The 22752-nt window shown below is 36.8% G+C and overlaps 1 protein-coding gene across 5 annotated transcripts in view; it reads right to left on the reverse strand.

Moving 5' to 3' along the window:
* Positions 1 to 22752, reverse strand: part of LOC117158163 (pikachurin) — a 262596-nt gene that overhangs the window by 118747 nt on the left and 121097 nt on the right. The window lies entirely within an intron of this gene.

Raw genomic sequence — 22752 nt, forward strand, 5'->3', positions numbered from 1 at the left:
CGTGTTGTACATAAAATAGGAAGAAAGATGCGCTAGCATATAGCTGATAAAAATCTCTGTTTATCAATCATTTTATATGTTTAATATACAGCATTTTATTTTGAATTAATATACATACTTCTCCAGATCCTATTTTGAACGATTGGATTGCCACTCAGTCGCCATCCTTATGAATAAACAGTGACGATAAAATTAATTGAAACATTTGAATTAAATAAACAGTCATATATCTGTAAAATTTTCAATACCTTCAACGTTTGCAATACCGATATTCTGCGAATAAAAGTATAAAAACAAAATGATCTCTATCTTACGAGTAGCAGATTTTCTCTCGAAGCAGAACATTTGCATCGTGCTTGCACGCGTGTATGCCACTTGCGCGCGATCGGTTATGGTAATCACGGGCCTAAGTTCGTCTCGGTCTAATTCTGCTAATTTATCACTGTGGCCAGGTTTACGATCCCGCACATCGCGTGCATCTTCGCAGGCTACACGTTTTGTCGCGGAAAATACGATAATAACTCAACTTCACCCAGCTGTTCTCCAAGCAACGGTAATGAAACTGTAACTTCAGCCACGTCATTTCTTCCCGCCGTCACATTCTCAACGTGAACAATTATTTACTCGTTGCGTGGCGGCTAATGCGACTCACGCTCGAACGTCGTTCTTTTGGGAGATTACAAATCGAGTTCGAGTCAGAAACACGCTACACGCGATCTTCTTTCGACCAGTAACCATTTTTATGGACACCATGGGATGACGATGATCGCCTTCGTTAAGTCGCATGTGACCTAAATCATCTGGAGTTAGGGTTTCTTATGCTGCCAGATTTATGCGCGAGTGTCATTCGTTGGTGAAAAAACAGGTTAGTTAACCAAATAACAGACTATAGCTCATTTATTACGCACTTTTATATTTTTACGAGCATAATTAAAGAAATAGAATCGAAGTAAAATATATTCTATGTATGAATACTGAGAGTCGATTTGCCGAATGAAACACGTGCAGTGATACATCGGTCATACAATAAGCAACTCACTTAACTATCGTAGTTTCGAACTCGCGCAACAGGACATCGAAGTTTCCAAACGTTTCCCTTCCTCCCTCATTTCCATCTTTATTGAAAATTTCAACCGGCTCCCCGGGACATCGTCCATCTCCGGCCAATCTTCTACACAGCCGAAAGAATGCGAAAGAAGTCCCTTTTTAGGAGAAAACATAATTGCAAGGATCTACAATGACGTCCACTATGATTCAACGATCAAGAGTATCAAACTGAGACTGTTTTCTATTGATTAGTTAGTCTCTTTCTTTTAAGTTTCCGATGTTTAAATATTACAATATTCATAGCCTAAATCCCAAATTCGTAATCCATTATTAATTCTACAAACCTAAATTTTACTAAACAAATGGAATGGTCTATTATATTACTTGCATAGCCTAATCTGTTAATTCACCACCCAAAGATATTAATCTATCAATCTAAATATACATGTAAATCCATCAATCTAACTAAAGCGCCAAATCATCATTGTCGCATCAATCATACGGCTAACAAATACCTATATGAGGCTCCGCAACATAACCATAACCATAACCATAATAACCATAATGCTAAGTTAATTTAATGATTATGGATGCGCATGCAAACGTATATTCTCATAAAGACAATTAGCTAAAAGAGCCTAACTACGGATTTTTTTCATCATATAAGTGATACAACGAGTGTCTTTAAATATTTTATACATTGATGCGTGTTATGCAGATTCTATACAACTTCGAACATTTCGGAATTTCTCATAAATGAGAACATCTCTTCTGTCTATAATATCAAAATCATATAAACTATCAAATATCAGCGCTATCTAATATCAAAAGGGAAGGAATATCATTAATATTAATTACAGTAGCCTAAATCTTCGCCGCTACCACAGACATATATATTCTCGAGAAGTTCTATTTCTCAAATTACTATGTTATAAAAATATATAACCTTTTCGGTTAATCGCACATTCTAGTTGAAGTAAATTGAAAATATGTCAACGCTGGGGTCATTAAAATTCCCCATTAGTCCATGATACCAAAATAAAAATTCAAAATCCCCTCTAAACTGGACGATTCATAATCAATGGTTAATCCTTATCCGAGTTCCTGCTTCATCCTAGAGCCAGCATCATTCAAGGTGTCATAAAGTCACTTGAGCAAACGCGCCATACTCCTCGGAGACAAGATCGAATTTCCTCGATCCGATTTCCGTCACATTAGTCGGATTTCTTCGACTCGTAGCAGGAGACGTTGGTTTTCCGCGTGCAACCGTGTATGAGCAAGACTTGCTAGGACTTCATGCATCCATTACCCTTTCACGAGTCCATTTACCTCGAGGGAAAACGTTACGGAAGCTTCGGGGATGGTACACCGTCGATTTTGACGACCGATGCATCGTCAACGAGCGTACGGTCGCTCGTTTAACCTCTCCATCTGCTGCGCCTTTGCGGTAGTACAATTTTCAAACCGACTTTTCCATAAATTAGAAGCCTGTAACCTCGTGTGTGCGCTTCGTGCTTACTTTTGTATACAGAACAGGGTACGAGGTTTCGTGTTCTTGAAACGAACGCACGGCTCGTTTGAAATTCGACGGGAGGGATGCAATCGATAACTGTGGCAACGTTATCTTGCTGGTAGTAATGTTGAACCTCGATGTTTGCTAATTTAGTGGGAAACCTGCAATCGCCTGCAACGTTTGTAATTGCGTGAATGTCGATCGAGCGATGTGATGGTCGCTTGAAAATGGCCGACGTCTGTCTAGCCAAGGATTACTTGCTCCCCTTTCTTCCCTTCTCTTATTTTTTTTTTTCTTTGCTTTTTCTTTTACTTGAAAAACCTTATTTAGAAGTGGTTTTAGTTTTAAATTGGATTGATTAATAAGTTTGAAATTACCTTGTTCGAGGGAGAGTTTCCGAAGTTTCGTTGAACGAGAAAAGGTGTAGGTAGAAGATTGAAAAAATGTAGGTATTTAAATTATATATATATGTCGGAGATGAAAGGACACCGGGGCCTTCTTTTGGAATTTTTCGAAAACCCACAATACTTTAGCCTCTATAACTTAACTCGATTATAATTGTTCGCGAGTTGTGATAATGATCTTGGTTCGAAGCGACAGCCAGTCGCCGAACGTAGCCGCGGTCAACGGATGGACGTTTTGTCTAACAAAGGTATGGAGTAATAGTATAGCTCTCCTTAAAAAGAAATAGTTATAGCGGCACTCAACAGTAAACATTCCAACGGTTTCTGTCCCGTGGCTCGCCACACGCGGACCCTATTCTTCGGGTAAGATTTTTTTTTTATTTAGTTATTAATATTTACAATCAATTATCGCATTGAGAATTTTCAGTAATCTTCGGGTAAGATGATTACCAGATGTCGACGCATCTCCACAGTACATGTTCAGCTAACCTGAGGACCCGTTACAAATCTTACGATTTAATTAACTAAAGTCCTTCAAACAAATAAACAGTCTTTGTCCCAACTACGAGAAGATAGGGGAAATCTATTTTTCTCACGAACGACGCTTCCAACTAGCAACATTCCCCCAAGGGCGGCTAGCATCCTTCTCTAACTACCAACATGGAAATTGACCAATTAACAGCAACGTCAATTTCCCTCACTTTCCGAACGAAAGCTTTCCTCGACGAATCCGATGATCTCGTGTCCTTGGACACACCCCATCATAGTTTTCCTCTGCAGCATCATCGCGACGGAAAGTCATTCTCTCGTGAGGTCGTATTAGCGAGTTACTTAGCGTCTTTGCGCTCGGTGGATATTCCACGTTTTAACAGAGTTAGTTTCGTAATACTTGTACCGTAGACAAGTAAGTCGAGTACTACTTGGACTTTGGAAGAAAGCGCATTCTGTTATCCCGTTGACCGCGGATTCATTATTGAACCTAGGATCATTGTCATTAGCTTCTCGAGTATCTAATTGCCACGGTTACTTGTCAAATTCTGCAATAATCGTATTTGCACTAGTCAATGTCTTCTCTATTGCATAACAACAATGTGTAATCCAAATGAAGATTCGTGTCACGCCCCTAACCCTAATCATAATGTGAACCCGACATATATGTCGAGTTTGTCGGGTTGGCGTTAGTCTTAGGGACGCGTTGCGTATCTTCATTAGGACAAGCCATCGTAGTTGTTCAATGAGGTTTATATTTACAATTATATGTACAAGTGTCGATTTAACAGGGTTTAACAATTTAATGTGGTTACTAGACACTCTTAAAGTAAAGACGAATCCACGGTCAACGAGAAAACTCTTTGTACAATTGAATATGTTTTGAAACTCAAAGTGACGTTAGCTGTGACGTACGGTATCTTTCTGACTGACAGACCAGACGTTGTGTGTAAACTCTCCAAGATGATCACAAGAATAAGAGACTAATACGATCACATTTGTCAATTGCATATTGATCGGGGTTATCAACAAAATTCCAGGCGCCGTAACTAGGCAGACCGCGTAGAGCCGTCATTGCTCCTGTTTGGAGCTTGTTTTGCTTGTTTGTTAATACAGCGTGTGTCCCTCAATATTGATACTTCTACTGTTAAGTAAAAACGTTCATCTCGTGACCGTTTTTTTTTTTTTTTTATTTAATATTTCACATTGACAATTTATCCAATTTGGACATTTGGTAGAATTTTTTGGCTGTTTGATTATCATGTGGGTGGCTACCCCCAGCGGGATACCATCTCCGTGTTTGTTAGGTTATATCCTCCCCGTGACCGTGGCTACGCTCGGCGACCAGTTGTGTCACCTCGAGCCCAAGCCTACTGTCACAAATCTCGGGCAAACATAATCAGATCGTATCACAACGACTACTTCTAAATTCTATTATTTAAGTGCAGCTATAATAAATAGTTTAGACCAAAGTATTGGGGACCTTTCCAAAATTCCAAAAGAAAGGCCCGATGTCCCTACATCTCCGACATATATATAACTGAAATACCTTAGAATAAGGTGTTTAATATAATAATACCTTAAATACCTAGAATAAGGAACTATAAATAAATATCTATTTTGTTTAAATATCTATGTATATATCAGTGTACATATGTGAACATGTGACCCTACATTTTAAATCGAATGATTTTAAAGGTTGATATTGCTTATTTGTGGTTTTTATTCTTTCTCTATTGGAGAGTACGAAATACATATGACGAGGAACGATGATCGCAACAGACTGTGTAAAAATTTCAACCTATTTCGCAGCGTCACACTGGACGTGGCGTAAATCACAGCAGAACCAGCGCAACATCAGTTTTATAAAAGTGAACAACTCAACTCTTCCTAAGTTATGAGTACGCTGCATTGTGTAGAATTAGAGCTAGCCGTATGTTGTATCATCGTTGCGACATAACGCGTTTAACGGATATTAAAACACGTTTGCGTCAATTTGCTGTGTACGTGTTGCCACCATATTAACGACAGTCTCTATCAGACAACGACGCATTTTCATGCAGTTACGAGAGCGACAAGCAACTTATGAATCCATGCGAACCCTATACCTTTAGAAACATTCACTTTGTGATTGTATTTTTAAGAAGATTTATATTTTAAAGTATTTGCTAGAGTTTGAGAATTTTTTTGGAAATCATTAAAGAATGTTCAGTACAGTCATTTTCGGTTAATATTAATATAGCTTTCAGCTCTATTTCCTAATTCTTTGAAAGGAAAATTATACGATACGTTATATTCCAACTCTTTTCTACTGTAGCATAGCTGATCGCCATTCACAAGCGAGGACCGAAACGTTTAAAATAAATAATTCTTTTTGATTCATAAACTGCGATCTATAATCTTCAACGCAGCGTAGGATTTTAGGAAATTTTTAATGATTCTAAAAATGTAGTACTTCGAACAAGGAGAAAACCTTCCATCAAAAAATAAAAGTTTAAATTATAATTCAATCTTTTGTGTCCTTTACGAAGAATAGAATCAAATATCAGTGTTCCATAATTTATAAAATAATGTAAGAGTAAACAAATTTGCTTGGATAAAAAGTGAAGCTATATGCTGGTGCTAGAATATTGGTTACGTGTGAAGAGCTACTCGAAGAATGCAGGCAAAAATTTGGCATACACAGAGCTATGTGGAGATTTGACTACACGTGGCAAGAATATTTGTTGCACGCGTGAAATTTTAAAAAACGCATTCATGATTGAGGATCGTAATGGAAGCTTGCTCGTAAATTGTCACATAGCCGACCTGACTTAACTTTACAACAAGAAAAAAATTTTTGCTAAATTGCATCGTCGTTAAATTGCTTTCACGTCATTGTTACTTTAATAATTGAAACTTTTTATCGAAAAATGCTTGCGGCATTTTCCGATGTTAAAATTTCTCCCGAGACTAAAATAAAGAAAGTTTGCTCGATGTTATTTTAGAAGAGAAAGAAATTTGTCACTTGTACTATATTGTGTACAAAGAATAAAGTTTGCACAAGCTCATGAAGTGTATATCTTGACTATTTCGTTTCTAGTCGCTTCATCTTTCTCTTATCTAACTTATCGTGTAGCGACGCAGAAAAAGCGAGGGAGTAAATAACAAGAAACAAAGTGAAGAAGAAAGTCATAGGTCTAAAGTAGCATGATTCGAGATCAGATAACAAATAGTAACGAAACTTTTTGCTTCAACTACAGAAAAGAAATCTAACAAATCTCAGTTGTATAGGAAATGGGAATATCCTATAGATTTGTTTTCCTTGACACGGGACTCTATATCTCATGTGGATCATATGTCTTTCGCGTGACATAATGCACTTTAGTAATCACAGGCGAGATTCACAACCAGATGGAAGATCAAGAGAAATGACCCTTGCTCGTTTTACGAAAATTAAACTGCAGATACAAAATTTTATCGATGTTGCACAATTTCTCGAAGAAAAATTAAAAATGGTATGTACTATGGTAAATAGAATGTACCACAACACAATCTTTATAATTCCACATACATAATTCTATATAACGAGAAATATCTTCCATAGAAACTACCATACTTCCACCTAATCTCACAATATCCTATCAAAAGCTTTCCCACTGCATTCTCTTTATACTAACAAGGTTAGCACTACAAACCTGATTCATAAAAGTAATTTATTTCGTCTAACTACACTTCGTAACGTTAACAATACGAAGTCCACACACGAATACGTAAAAATAATTCGCTATTTTCGCATCTTCCTTAGATTTCAGAACAACTAAAAATCAACATCGAGGCGAGACAGTCACGGAGGTAGATGTGTTTTCGCGCTGCTTTATTCGCCGAGTTCCGCGATGGGATTATGCCCTGTAAAACTTGGTTCCTTCTCGGCGAAATGGGGAGTTAGGTCCGGGTGCCGTGGCCAACTTTCGTTCTTTCGACACCTCCGACTGTTTGCGCGACGCGCAGGGCTACTCTCATCGGGATCGCGTGAAGGAGACTCGGGAATTCAACGTGGATGAAACTCGTTACCAAAGTTTCACCACGATCCCACAGCATAGAGACTGTTACGACCGCGCTCTGTGTACGTGTGTCTCTATATTTTGGTCGAAGTTCTGGCTGCGGCACTTGAATGAGGGACCAAAATCAAAATTCCTAGCTCACGTTCGCACATTTACAGACCACGTTTTACAGTGCCACATCTGAACGAAAAGTCGCGACAGAGATAAAAAGATGCATCTTTTTCCTCAAACTTGATATCAGGGGATCCGACGCGAGTAAAACTTTGTTTGTCAACTCTCTGACTCGGTTGAAATATCTTGAATATTTATTTCTTTGTCTAACCGCATACGCTGACGTTTAAATAAATAGCACCGACGCGAAGAACAATCTTCCCGTCTTTTCGCAAGTGTCACGCAGAAATCATTTACCCTTCCTTGGATTTTGACATTTAGTGAAGAACGGAGTTTTTGTGCAACTTCTAAAATTTTTTTAGAAGAAGCGTAGTCAGAAATCCACTCTTCAATCAAGTCATGATTAAGAATGAATTTCACCAAAAAGGATAAAGAACATCCAGTGTAACAGTTTGTAGCGGAGAAATATTATACATAATTGTTGAAGTAATTACTTCTAGGAAAACTCTACATGTTTTTCTTTTGTATACCCGTGATCTAGACACTGCTGTTACGAAGAAAATAGAATTTAGTGAACCAAATAAATGAAAAAAGGGGAGAGGTCCATATTATTGTGTCCTTGAATATGAATATTGTTTTTGTGTTACAAGAAACAAAAGAGCTATAAGTAGATTTTTATTGCTGTTGCTTGCAACTTCCAACTAGAGTTACACACTAAGGTTAATTTTTTGGTAATGTCCTTTGCTATAAATGTATCAATGTGCTTCCTATCATGTTCCTATTGTAATGTAACACTGCGAGAGTGAGGATCTGGATCAGCATACACTATACCTGTACTTATATACTTACTTCAATATATATTTCTGTTACAAATTCATCCACGCGTTCCTCTATCAGATAACCTCAACAATAATATAATACGATATCTTTTTAACGCAGAACAATTAGGATTACAGGATGGTTTGAACAGTCTTCTTCTTCTTTAACGAAAGAAAGAAATTTTTAAATTGGAAATTAAAATTACACAGATCTTCGTTCAAATTCTTTATATTTAAGCTGTAACAAACATTATTCGATAAGATTTGACAAAGAAGAATGTGTAATGAACGAGTTTCAAGTGATTACATTTTGATAGAAAAATAATTTTTGCTAATTCTCTATCGATTTTTTGGAGAATTATCGTTTACATTTAAGCTACTTACAAACTGATGATATTATGGTATAATAAGATCGAAATCGAACCCCACTGTGACCAGTTGGAAAAAGAACAAACGCCGGAGACTTCCAATTTGAGAAACTTCTCTTTAATATTTGTCTTTGTTGAATTCTGTGTTTTTAGTTACTTTGGATTTTTGAGAAAGATTGTTATGAGCAGATTCTGTACATTTTTAGCAGTGTAGTAAGTTGTTACGATCATTCGATTTGGTCATATTTCACGTGAATATTTTATCTCTTATAATTATATACAATGTATTCATTTATATAATTATATACATATAAGCATTTATATTGCAGGTTTTGCACCTTTATGTATACACAATTTAATGTAAGATATTGTATATCCAGAAATTTGATCAACTTTATCGATTGTATCGAATGTAACAACACAGAAATAACATATTTAAAAACATTCTTAAATGATCAATTTTTTAAATAAATCTTTTCCACTGACGATAAAAACGGTAATAAGGAAAAGCAGATACTAAATGTTTACATTTGTTAAGAAAATCGTTGAAAAATGGTAGCTGTCGAACTACGATTAACAGATAGGAAACGGCCAACTCATTGATCCGTTCATATTTACTACTTTATTACGCAATGGATTCGCTTAGACGAGTAAAGAGATGCTCGGGTAAGAAGTTCCTGGGCGCATTATAGCCCGAAGAAACTTCCCGCCCCGATCTCGAAATCCTCTTAAGATCTTTTTCGGTTCTACACTTTGTTCTACTTTGCCGTTCCCAACCGGTCAGAGATCTTGGCACGACTGAAACTCGTACCTCGTCTAAAACCCTCTTCGACGTTACGATGATACGGAAAAAAAGAACGACAAATAAAAAGGATATTCATTCCCGTGGAAATAAAACGGGCTGTCTTTGCAAGTCATTGGATCTGATCAACAAAAATCACAGAACCTGTCGATTCGAACATTTCTTTCATTTGCATTTTTTTGCACTTTTTACATTTTTCATATATACGAGTATGTATATACGCATATCTGCATATAAAACATATTTGATATCAAAGAGTATGATATCTGAAGAGAAAATTTTTCATAAAGGATACGTAAATCTGAAGACACAGATTGTCATCGATTATATAATACGTACACGTAATAGCAGCCACGGTGACAATGAATACGTTGTGAATCTCTGTACATTACTGTAAATATAACTAAACACATGAAATCTAACTGACGATTTGTTCTAGTTTATAAACACTATACTTCATCGTGGGTATTATATATATTTTTGAAAATTAAGTGTAGTCTATACATTCCTATTTTTTTAACCTTCTCACAAATTAATTACAAGGAACAAATCCGTTGCACCTCGGTTTGGGTATGATTTAATAATTAAACTACATTTTGTCAAGGTCAAGTAAATATTTAGATAATTCTGAATAATGTGTAAATTATTCTGAACATATGAAGTGTATCTTCATAGAATACCCAAATCAAAATCTACCGCGTCTAGAAGTCTCTTCAACAGACTTCTACAACGACGCGGATAAGGACAATAAGCGAAAGAAAAAGGAAGAATCAAAGAAGAGCGATACCAGTTGCCGTGAAAGTAAGACAGAATACCCTTGCTAGTCGTCGTGCCAAAAAAAAAAAGAAAAAATACGACAAAAGCTGTCGATTCGATCGCGGACAGTTCGCCACTCTTTGTTCGTATTGTCCAAAACGTAACATCGAGAAATGAACGTTCTAATTGTTATCGATATCCGACGAGATCCTTCGAGTTTCCCAATCTTCTGCCCAGCCCCCGATAGAACGAGAATAGAACGAGACGTGGAAACGATTTGTGAAGCGGTTAAAAGATCGTGCAGCGTCGTCATCTATCGAACCGCTAATCGAAAGTCGGTCGTTACACGCTCGTGGAACTTTGAATCGAGTTCGTCAGATTGTTTCGACCCTTAGGGGCACAAACCGCTCTGCATAGCCGCTCTCGTTCGTTGAATTAGACTTATTAGAGAGAAAGAGGAAGGTCGAGAATTGGTCACGGATCATTTATGGTCGGGGACATGCTTCAGAAGTTGTTCGCCCGATGAAAGGACAATTAAAGGAAGTTCTGGTCCCGCCAGTGGCTGGTCCAAGACGTGCCGGATTCGGAGAGCGACGAAGTTTTCACGGATTTAAGTTCGAAACGCTCCAGGGACCTCTGAAACTCTCCACAAACCGACCGGTGTATCTCCGAAAGTGGAACATCTTCAAAAGTTTAGATCAAGGGTGACACGGAATTTCGAGTGGCATTATGCTTTTTTGGTATTTTTCACGGAATTCTTATGTCTCGAGGAATTTTAACGAACATGCGACTTCCAGGAATATCGAAAAATTTAATCGTTACGAATTTCTTTTGCAAGCTTGGACCTGAAATTTCAGAGTCGAAGAATTAGCAATTAAGAATTTCAAGAAATATACATAATTTGTAGATGTTGAAGATTTCGAAGTTTCCGGTAATTATTTATTTCTCCTTTTCTTAAGTTCTGCAAATTCTAACGATTGAAAAAGAACTAAAAATTACCAATGCCATTAAAAGGAAGTTTCTCGAGGTATTTAAAGTATTTGAAAATTTATGTTTTGTCAACTTTTTAGAATTTTGAAAATATTAGAAGCGATAAAAAGTACGGAGAATTTCAATTAGACAATTGTCTGAACCGTAAGGACTCGAAAATCTTGAAATATTTATCTCGATAATTTTTTGAAATTCTGAAAACTCTAAGCATCGTAGGAATTCGGAGTATCTCAAAAATTCCAACGATTCTAAGAATCATAATGCTCTTGATACGGAGATTCTCTAGAGATTCTCAAAAGTTTGCTCTAGAATTTTACATAGACCTCGTAGTAGAGTTACTGACAGTGAATTTTTGGGCTTTCGCGTCAGACAATGAAGGACGTCGCACGGACCATTTCACACGACGTAACAGACGGGATAAAAATATTTGAAACATAATAAATAATAATTCGTATATCAAAGAGAGTAGTGGAAACTCATAAAAAGGTTTTAGGCTTTAAAATTAAATGGAGTTGGCGAAGGTCTGACATACGACCACAAATCGAGCAACCACGAGTGGTATCAGTGGCTGCCCTTTCGGCAGTTTGAACACTAATGGAACCGATTTTTCAGGAGTAGGTACGACAGCTGCTGGCACTACTTCGCCCCACTCATAGTCAAGGATTCTACTGCTCACACACAGTATTATGACTCTGCCAATATTTTTGTCCATTCCAGCATTTCTTTTTCGCAGAAATCTAGATTTCATAAGGACATTCTAACCTCTTAACACGTTGACCGCCACGACACCCGCATTCGGGTGTCAGCAAAGTTTCTGGTCAGGCCACGTAACGCATATTCGGGTGTCGCTTATTTGACTACTTGCGAAGGATCGTGGTAGGTATTTGAAAAGATATTCCATAATAATAAATTGTTAATTAATAATTAATTGTAATAATAGTTGAATTGTTATAAAATAAAAATACGAAAATGGTTTATTAAAAAAATTATTTAGAATGTAAAACTTTAAAGCATTCTATACATAGCTGAGGTTGGTCGGGACAATTTGGACAATAAGTTGTTGTTTTCTTCAAATTCTTTTGTGCCTTTGTTCGGTCCATTCGACGTCTTTTATTTGCATAACATAGTTTGCATGCGCGTCTAATGCTTCTTCTGGAATCATTTTTCCGAACAGCGATATTATGCTGACTCCGTCGAAGATAAGGATCTTTTGTATTTTCAGACAACCCTAATAATTTTGCAACTAATAATTGTTCAAATATTCTAATATCTATATTTTTTCTTGTTGCAATTTTGTAAACCGTCAAAGCGTTTACAACAGAAATTCCCAGAAAGAATTGAATGCCAAGTGTACATTGAAAGATAGAAAAATTTGCAGTACTGTAACATCGAAAATATATATATTATTATTGATGATGATTTATTTACAATAAATGGATTGTACAGATGTTGATTAAACAGAAGAACGATGGTTGTTCAACGTGAACTAATCACAATAACGTGCTATAATCTAGACAACTCAATAGTTAATTCGCAACTCTCGTTACAACGGATTCAACGCTCTCTCTCTCTCTCTTTCTCTCTCTCTCACGCGGACCACACTCTCGCAACAACGCTGGCAACACTATCTCGACAACGCAACTCGCACTCTCTGACTTCTCGATTCACACTCTCTGGCTTCTCCACTGACACTGACTGTTCTAGCATCCCTTTGTCATTTCTTAGGCCCACCACGCACGTGTTCCGCAAACACTCATGGCCAGGGTCACGTAGGCCTTTTCTACGAAACTATTTAATTGAAGGACCGATGACACATTGATGGACCCGACGACGCCTCGGCTCTCGCGACATTGTTTATGGTTTACCCGATATCTCTTAGGCCTTTTTGTCCACGATACTATAGTATGAATATTAAAATATTATTAACTTCTATAAATAATTAGAACATCCGTGTGATTCTTTTGTACGAATATAAGGAAATATAATATAATGCATAAATATGAATTAATGAGGAAAAATGATATGAAAATTACTGAAAACGTAAATTAAATGTTTATATGATACCTATTTACATCTAATGTATAAATATAAAAACACGTTAGAAAAAACTGTGAATGATGCAGCCTTTAAATCAACCAACCTCTTATACGCAAGAGTCTTTGATATTATCCATTTTTCCGCATGTTTCAAGGAACGTAGGAATTATACATTTCACAGTAGAAAGAACGAGAAATATACGGCAGAAATTGCACGAAACCTTTCGTCAAAGTTAAGTCTTCAAACGAAGCCAATTAGCATAGTTGATTTAAGAAACCACTACGAAATGAATCTAAAAGAACCCCGTTCGCGACTTTCGTGAGATCATTGGTAGCCAGACGACTGCGAGAAAAGTTTCCAGAGGAGACAATTAAAGCGACGAATTTCACCGTGGTTGATCATAATCGGAACAATGCGGTTGTTTGATAATTTCCAAAGATATAGCGAGAACACTGAAGAACTTTCGTCCGCTTGTGATTTCTATATTTTCTATCTTTGGCCTATTTTTGCGGGTGAGCAATTCTTTTTACGTAGTAAAAGGGAAGGGAAGAATGGAAGATGGTTATTGTTAGTAAGGTTCGTTTGCTCTGTTTCTTCGGTCGATACTTTTCTTCTTCGCTGAAAAAGGAAAAGTTTAATTTCTTCGAAGAACCGAGAAACGTCTAGTTCGAGGAAAAATAGAAACTCTACAAGATGGCGGCAAATGGTGAAAAATTGTGTGTTACGTTAGTTCGTTCGATAGTTTCGCCTTTTGAGAATGAATTTTTTGAAGTGGGCATGAACTTTTAAGTGTAAATTTCTTCCTAAGCTACTCGTCGAAGGTACACATTACATGCTTTTTCGTTTCATGTTTTCATTTTCTGGACGGTCGGTTTTTGATAATATAGATTAATTCCTAAGAGCCAATTTTTTGCTGAAAATACATATTATGATATGATCTGATATGATGATATTATCATATGATACGACATGAGTGATACGATCTCTTGTTCGATAATTTCATCTTTTATAATATGGATTAGTTCTTATATATAAGGTCATGTTTATTGAAAATACATGTTATGTATCTATTTGTTCCATGTTGCAAAGAAACTCGGAATTGTAAGAAACGTACGAGCAATTGCTTGTTCGAGTCTTTCGAAAGATTTTATAAGATATAATTCATAAAAGGAAAAAAAAAGAAAAAACAGAAACGTTTCCGAACTTTCATTGCAATTATTAGTAACATTTCGCTGCACTTTCCTTCGTTCTATGTTATGTTTCAACGGTTGAAGAGAAGGTTTCCTTATTCCAATCAAACAATTCCCCGAACTTCGTTCAAACTAATATTACCTAGTTCATGAATCAACACATTCTTTTCCCGACAGCTAGTAATTTTACCTCTTCCTCTCAAAATTCGAGAATGAGTCGAAAATGAGTCGAGAATCTAAGGTGGAATCAGATTTGTGCGATTAAAACGAGGTCGAAAACATTTCCGAAGCTCGCGATGGCGTTCCAATATTTCGCCTTCGAATCTTCTACAAGCTTTGAAAACTTGCTTGCGACGTTGGGTAAAAAGTTGAACTGCGAGATTTCATTCAGTTTCCAAAAGCCATCGACTGCTCAGCTAAACTTTCTTCCTCTCTCGGTCATTCCGCTGGTTTCTGACCGTGTTTTTGTCACATCGGGACAAAACTCGACGGTATTGTCCTCGAAGCTGCATGACACGCGAGAAAGATTAATTACTGTCAGCCACGTCCTCGTGGAACCGTTCGTTTTTCAGGGACACGCGTGGAAAATCCAATTTTCCAGACACGTCCTGCGGTACCAATTAGAGGCTCCATGGGACGTTTGAAGTTGCGAATCATATAGTCGAGGAATTTTATTTGTCTATCGGTCGTTTTGATGAAAAGGTACGCAAATCTGCGAGACAATTTTTCATCGAAAATTAATGTAGATCAATTTTTTGAGATATAGTTATCGAACGTGTATCGACACAAAACTACAATTTGATAATACGTGATTTGATAATGATAAACGTCAATGAGACGTAAATTTGTTATTCTTAACCGTACCTGAATTATGTTCCAGAATTGTTTAACATACTGTAGTTTTCATTTTCATTCGACGATTATCTGACCACATATCGTTTTCTCTACTTGCTTTACCTTTAATAATTGAAACTCACTATTTGTCACAAGCATTTGTACCAAATTCTTTTTCACATAATAGACTGACAAAGACTTTGAATTTATGACATGAACGAAATATAAATGTTAAACTTTATAACGACGTGTTATAAATCCTCAATTAATTCGGCCAACATACATTCAACCAATAATTTCCTCGTTAAAAGAAAAACAGACTAAAAAAGAACCCCATCATCTCCATAAACGCTCATTACAGATTGTAAATCGATAAACGACAATCGGTCCGTGGTCAAACAATCGGTGAAAACTAAACAAACGGCTATCAGTAATCGAAAAGAATTATAAAAAGCAAGGGAATTTGTTTCCGCGCGTTTCTCCTAAGTGATCGAGTAGAAGTGACGGCCAACTACATAAGGGTTTGTCCGCCCAATTCGAGGAAGCGCAATTACGTGACCTCTCGAGGTAGTCAGCGAATTTCCACGAAGGGAAGTATCGATAAAACCTGAGAACAAGTACAAACCATCGAGAAGCCTGGCATTCGACGAAAAAAGCCGACGTGTATACCGAACAGCGATGAAAAGGGGTGGAAAGAGAGTGGTTTCCGGGACCGGGAAGGACGTCGAGATTGCGTAGCTCGACGATCGACTAACTTCTCGTTGAGAACGGAACAAAAGAGGAGGAAAGTTGCGCCGAGGTGATCTTTTTTAATCTCTGTCTCCAACTCCCCTCTGTTCGAAGGCCGAGCTAAGCTTCTCCCTTCCCTTCTCCCGAAATCACCTGCCACACGAACTGTGCGGCGTGTACATAGTGCAGATTAATTGCTACAGATAGTCCACGGTCCTCCCCTTAGCCGCTTCTCTGTTGTCTCCAAGATGAATACGTGCTTTGCTGGTATTTATGAAGAGACAAGAAAGTCGGATAGATTGCGGTTGATTTTTGAAACGAGAACCACTGCTAGATTCGGCTCAACACAGTTATGCTTGCTGGATTTCTAAGTTGATAAGGAGCGACGATAAGGAAGATTGAAAAGTTGGTCAGTTTTCTGATTAGAATCTTAGGAGACGATATTTTCGAGGATTGTATTGCAGTAAGCATTAAGGTGTGTTTGATAGGATTTTATATTCGTTACGACGTGTGCTTTCGTAAGATTAGGGAGAATGATGTGAAGAGTTTGGCATAGTTTAGGTGAGTTTGTTGGAGCTTGTAATTTATCTGTACTTTTTGAGGAATTTTGCGAAGATTTGAAGTGCGAAAGGTGAGGAATAATGGCAAGCATTTCGAACAGCGTTAATTACTTTTATGTACAAATAACAAATGAAGGTCTCCAATATGGAGAGAGTATCTTTACTACTTAATTTGTTATTTGTGTCGTTCGTCAATCGGGAATTTCTATAACCAGGAAATTAAGAGATAATAAAGACAAGAATTTTAATTAGATCGGTTTTAATTTTTCGAGATATAGATAAAATCTATTTTTAACAATAGCAAAATGACATATGGAGAAAATTATTATGTCCAAAAGATTAACAATTCAAGTAACGAGTCAGCTTATGTTCCTCGGTTAACGGATTAAAATTACATCCGATACGATACAAGAAGTAGCATAAAGCAAAAAGCATATCCCTTGGAAAGTCTACAAATTCGACCGAAAGAACTAGTTCCTATGAACAATAGCAAACAATCGTTCAACAAACAAATTTCCCATCGTCAAGCTGCTCCGTTCCAAACAACATTTATCTCTCCCATCAATAAAACATTGTTCTTCCCATCCGCGGTCCACCCCCTTTCACGTTCAACAATTCTAAAATTGAAAAACTTAACCCAGTAGCAGAGGCTATCGACAGTTGGCGACGTAAATTACAGTTTCAAGCTGTCAGTTACGAAGTTTCAGAAACCAGAATCGATCTGTTCGACGTGGTTTGATTAATATCTAGCCGTGGAATCGGATGGTCGAGGCCGCGAATTCGTGAAACCGGATAGCGATAAAGGCCAAATCATGGAAGCTGCCGCTTTCACGTAATCCCCGAAGGAACGACGACCTGTCGTCGCTCGACTATTCGCGATCCAAACGTCTCATGCATCAAGCTTACACCAGCTCGTGTACAGTGGAAAGCTGTTTCGTCAACCAAGACGCTGAGCCTCTGTTAATTTCGAGATATCGCGTTTTAAGGCGAACGATACAATTCGTTCTGGGATTATGCACGAGACGATATCTGCCTCGTGGTACAGCGTGATTCGACGATGTTTCGGTTATAATGCTGCGTGTCCCTTGATGTGTCTGTCAGGTGGTTATGACTTTGCTGTTGTTGGTAAGACGACGATATGCTGTGATTGATAGCGACTGCAGTATGTATGGAGAAATTAGATACATCGAAGAGGTTGGTTAAAAAGTTATTTGAAATAATGATTTCTAAATATATATTTCAAATAATGTCAGTTATTATATGATATATAATGTATTTCAGGTGATGTTATGTTCTTTATTTTATCCATCAGAGAAATTTAAAGCTAAGTGTGAGAATAATAAATGGAAAACAGATTACTGCAGGAAATAATAATGATTATTTGTTAAATGAAAATTAGTTTTTGAAATAGCATTTTAAAAAGGCATTGAACGTTAATTGAAAGAAACAAATGAACCAAAAAATAATAAATTTATTTGATAGAATGAAATAAATCGTTTAATTTCAAATGTCTGTAATTAATCGTAAATGAAAATCACGCAAGTGATAATAAAATGATAGATATCCTTTAATTTGGTACTTCGTATGATCAAGAAAGTAACTGATATATAAAATGCAACTATATTCATAAAGTTCTATTAAAACCGTACATACAGTTTAAAAATTATACCAAATATTGCGATTTAATAAAAATAAAAGATGTTCCATGATTTTTGTGCAACAATCTATACATATATCGTAAATTTTGATACTCCAATAACGATATCTTTTTCACTACAGCTCGACATTAAAATTGATCGTCTCAAAATTTAAATCGATTCGAATGAAATCAAACTGGAGTAAAGAAAAGCGAAACAATTCGAGCGCAGCAACTGGAGGCTTCTGTGACACTAGCTGTAGATAGATTTTCAGTAAATTCCATTTTATCCAGCTAGATTTTCGACAGCAATATCTATAACAAAGCTTTATAGATTTACGAGAAGATTTAAATTCCAATGAAAACTATATTTTTATTCCGATGTTGCATATGTTTCTGTCCTCGTATACTCATCGAACAGCGATAAAGTGGGAGAACCTATTAGAACAACTGGGTTTGATTCTCTAAACCAAAGTCAGGCTGTGGAAGTTCAACTAATGTTTGTCAAATATTTGCCTGACGGGTTGTATAGTCGTTGCAATAGTTTAGCGCAAATAAATTGTAGTTTCATTAAATCCTGTACTAACTCTATCAGCCTGGGGCTCCAACGAATTTCGCCACGAGCAATTCTAGGATCGCCAAGGGATCCGAATGGCCTTGTTCCGTGACTTCGAACCTCTAGGTAAACGTGAGCTAGCTCGATGCTCGAAATAAGCCAATAAAGGCCAATAAACTCAGTTCCACTCGTTAATATTAGCTGACGCTGATTGGAACCAAATGATTCATCGTATATGTACAAGTACTTCTTTGGGAAATTTATCAGTTACGTCAACTTTTCTTAATTAATAATAGGAAAATGTGATTTTATGTATTCAGTACTGTTATTAAAATATCGATTTTATATGTAGTAAGAGAATAAATTAGCTTGTTGAAAATAAATTAAGATTGTCGGCGCTCGGCCCGCCGCGAACACCGATGACTGAAACGGTCCCCCATAGAGGTTACACGTTTTATCGCCTACAATGGAATTATTGCAGTTTCGCGAAATTATTTTTTAAACACTCGATGGTAGTTATTTTATTTTTTGTTCGAGCAACTGGAGTGTAAGGAAAAATGTTAGCAACAATTTTTACTAATTGGCTTTTGTTAATTATTCAGTTTTATTAATCTACCCATCATCAGAAAATCAAAACATAAAAATTCGCAATAAATCTTCCATGTATTTCAGCACGATCAACGACAAACTTTTCCTAATCACCGTTACCAGACTATCTTCAAATTTGCAATGTTACGAAAAATCCTAGCAAAGTAGAATATGCGATTGTCTTACGTACAAAATCAACAAACAAAAATCATCAACAAATCAACAAACGATCGTAGATCGCAAAAATCAGCAAAAGCATTGAATCGATATGAACGACACGAGAACACACAAATCTTCGTGTCTCCACGATAGCGGTTAGTTCGTCAGCTTATCGATCGTCATTGCTGAGAAATTCTTCCCCTGACGTTTCTACAAAATAGTTAAATAAATCTCGTTCGACGTGATTCACCGTGACCACCAAGACTATTCGTTTACGCCATGCATCCGAATATTCTTTTTTCCTCCTCTCTGTCTCTCCGTTCTATTTCCTTAATCGTTCAAAAAATATCAGGAAAACTAAGTACACCGATAGATACTGGATCGTGGTGTTTATTTATTTATTCGAGTAATAGAGGAAAACAGGAATTGGAGGATTCGAGGGATCGTCTGCTTATGTTCGCGGTGGGTTTTAGGTCAGAGGGAATGGCAAGAATTCGCTCTACCTTCTCGTCGATTATCGTGCTTTCAAGCTTCATCCGGCTTTTCGTTCGACTTCGCCGATACGTTCCCCGGCGGTTATCTCGCAGTTTCGCGATAAACGCCGCGAAAAATAAATAAATGATAAGCAAACTAGAATTCACCGGTTCGTGGGAAATTCAACCACCGATTCGTTTCACTTCTGTGCCCGATAAATTGTTCACCAGCTATTATGCCAGGCATCTCCGAATTCTGACGAATTGAGACTAGATCTGTTGAATTAAAGTTTATGATTTTCTTTTTTTATTTGTATTTGTAGCTCGGTAGTTTAACGAGATTTGGTTTGAACAGAATTGATAGAGGAAATTGGTGTACATATAACATTCGTATTTATCCAGGGAATTGCTCTAAAAAGATATTTATAGAATTGATGGAGCTTATTAGTGTCCTGTGAAATATTTTTAATTGTTTATATATTTAACATTTTTATCGAAATCTTAATCTTTCATTTCTTTCCTCTTCTTTCTTCTTTATTTTTTCTTATTTCTAGCGGAGGTCATTTGCCCGAAGCATTTGTCCCGAATTTGATCAACTTGAATAACTACGCTATATCTAGTATCTTTTTTCTCCATGCGCCTAAAAATTTTCCATGGAAATGTATAATTTATATGTTACGATCTACAATTTCATTCCCGAATCTACGTTTCCCTTTATTTGTATCATTCTGCTGTAAAATAAAAGTGTATATTGTAATATAGAATAACGATATTCGATGAAATAAAACTGTTTATCACCGCATCGATACGATGGTAGAACGCAACCGAAGGTATACTCACAGACCTTTCACCGGAACCGCGCTAACAAAAATGTCGCATCGTGGGAAACAAAAATGCTTGCTGTGGTATCAGCATTTCCCGTGAAACAAAGATCATCGATCATCGATGGTGCAGAAATGTCTCAACAATAAAGTGAAAACGGTTTTAACAAATTCATCTTGTGCATTTTATAAATTGAACCAATTAAATAATACTACGTTCGACTATATTCGTAAATTTCACCGAATAATTATCATTAAAAAGCACTCTACTCAATTACACTATCTCATTATCCAGTATCATTACATTATCCAATTTCTACTAACCTCTAATAATTTTCACGAAACTCTCAACGATTTAATACACATCGTCACATTTTATTCTGTTATCTTCATCAAGGGGTTAAAGTTAAAATAAAAAATTCGATAAAAACACCCGCAAACCCTCATGATGTAACCTTCAATGAAACATCGCGCAATTCTAAAGCGAGTGAAATTTCAAATTTCCAGAGGATGTGGGACGCGCTCATTTGGAAAATCGTTTTTAACGATCATTTCACAGCACGGCAGGGCACGTTAGAACAAAGTTAAACGTCGAGCGCATATAATTGCGTTAGCATGGTGAAACTCTAATTGCACGATGGTCTCGCGTTGAATTGAATTGTGTCACCCGCTGCAGTTGAGCGATACTGTGGAGTAATGGTTCTAAGATCAAAGTGTTGTAACCCGGACGAACCCTAGTGGCCTGGTGAACGGAATTTGCAATTCGCAGACGCGTGTGTTGGTGCAAAATCACGTGGCACCATACCGCAAACTAGAGCGGCAACACGGTTCCCTGTTCTGATGAGTTGTCTTCTAAATCTGCCTGTGTGCCGATCAACGGCTTCTTAACGCTTCGCTTATTCGCGAAATTGAAGCAATTTTGGTGAGCAATGGACAATTATGACGTTAACATAATTTTATCGAAGATTATCTTTAATTTTATATCTTTATTATAACAGCCCCTAGATATTAAACGAGGACCATATGCAGAAATTTCAATTTCCTAATTGCAACATGTCAGAACACATACTTATTGAGATATGTATAATTTTGTGTGCTAGACTAGATTGGCCACGTAGTAGTGACACACGTATGTGAATATGAGTGTGTGGAAGTATGTGTGTGCGCGGCGTCTCGAAAAACAGACGAATGTAACTGTTCCGTTGGCAGTGTGGTATGAAAGATGGTGAGACAAAGAGAGTGCTGAGACGCGTGCGAATGTATATCGATGAGGATCCTGGGAATCGCTTATTAAATAAATCTAAAACTATTTTAATATAAATTCTAAGTGTAACCTTAGCGTTCTTTTACTTTTATTTCGGCAATTAAGATCCGCAATTCTCAACAATACTATATTAGACAAATGGCAAATTATCTTTTGTTATTACTGTATTATTATTTCTAGATATGTAGATATTTCTATAGATATAATTATGATTAGACACATAGACGACAGATTATGTAATAATTATACGTAGAAATTATTATTTAGTTAATTCATTACTTAATCATATAGAAGAATATCCTTTAAAATGCTATGAAAATCTTTTAGTCAAATATAAAGTACTGACCAAATGTGCCTTTCATATGGCAAATATAATCCTTTCTTATCTAAAAATCGTTATAGACTGCCACGATTTTGTTACAATAGATTGGTCTACTTGCAGAAGTAAGAATGATTGATTTTTTCCGTCGTTTAAATTCTGTATAGTAGAATAGCACCGCATGCTACAGTATCCGTTCCAGTATTCTGAACTTCGAACCCCTTTTCAACCCTACCGAAAGGTCC

This window comes from Bombus vancouverensis, chromosome 14 (genome assembly GCF_051014615.1).
Source record: "Bombus vancouverensis nearcticus chromosome 14, iyBomVanc1_principal, whole genome shotgun sequence".
NCBI classification, from domain to species: domain Eukaryota; kingdom Metazoa; phylum Arthropoda; class Insecta; order Hymenoptera; family Apidae; genus Bombus; species Bombus vancouverensis.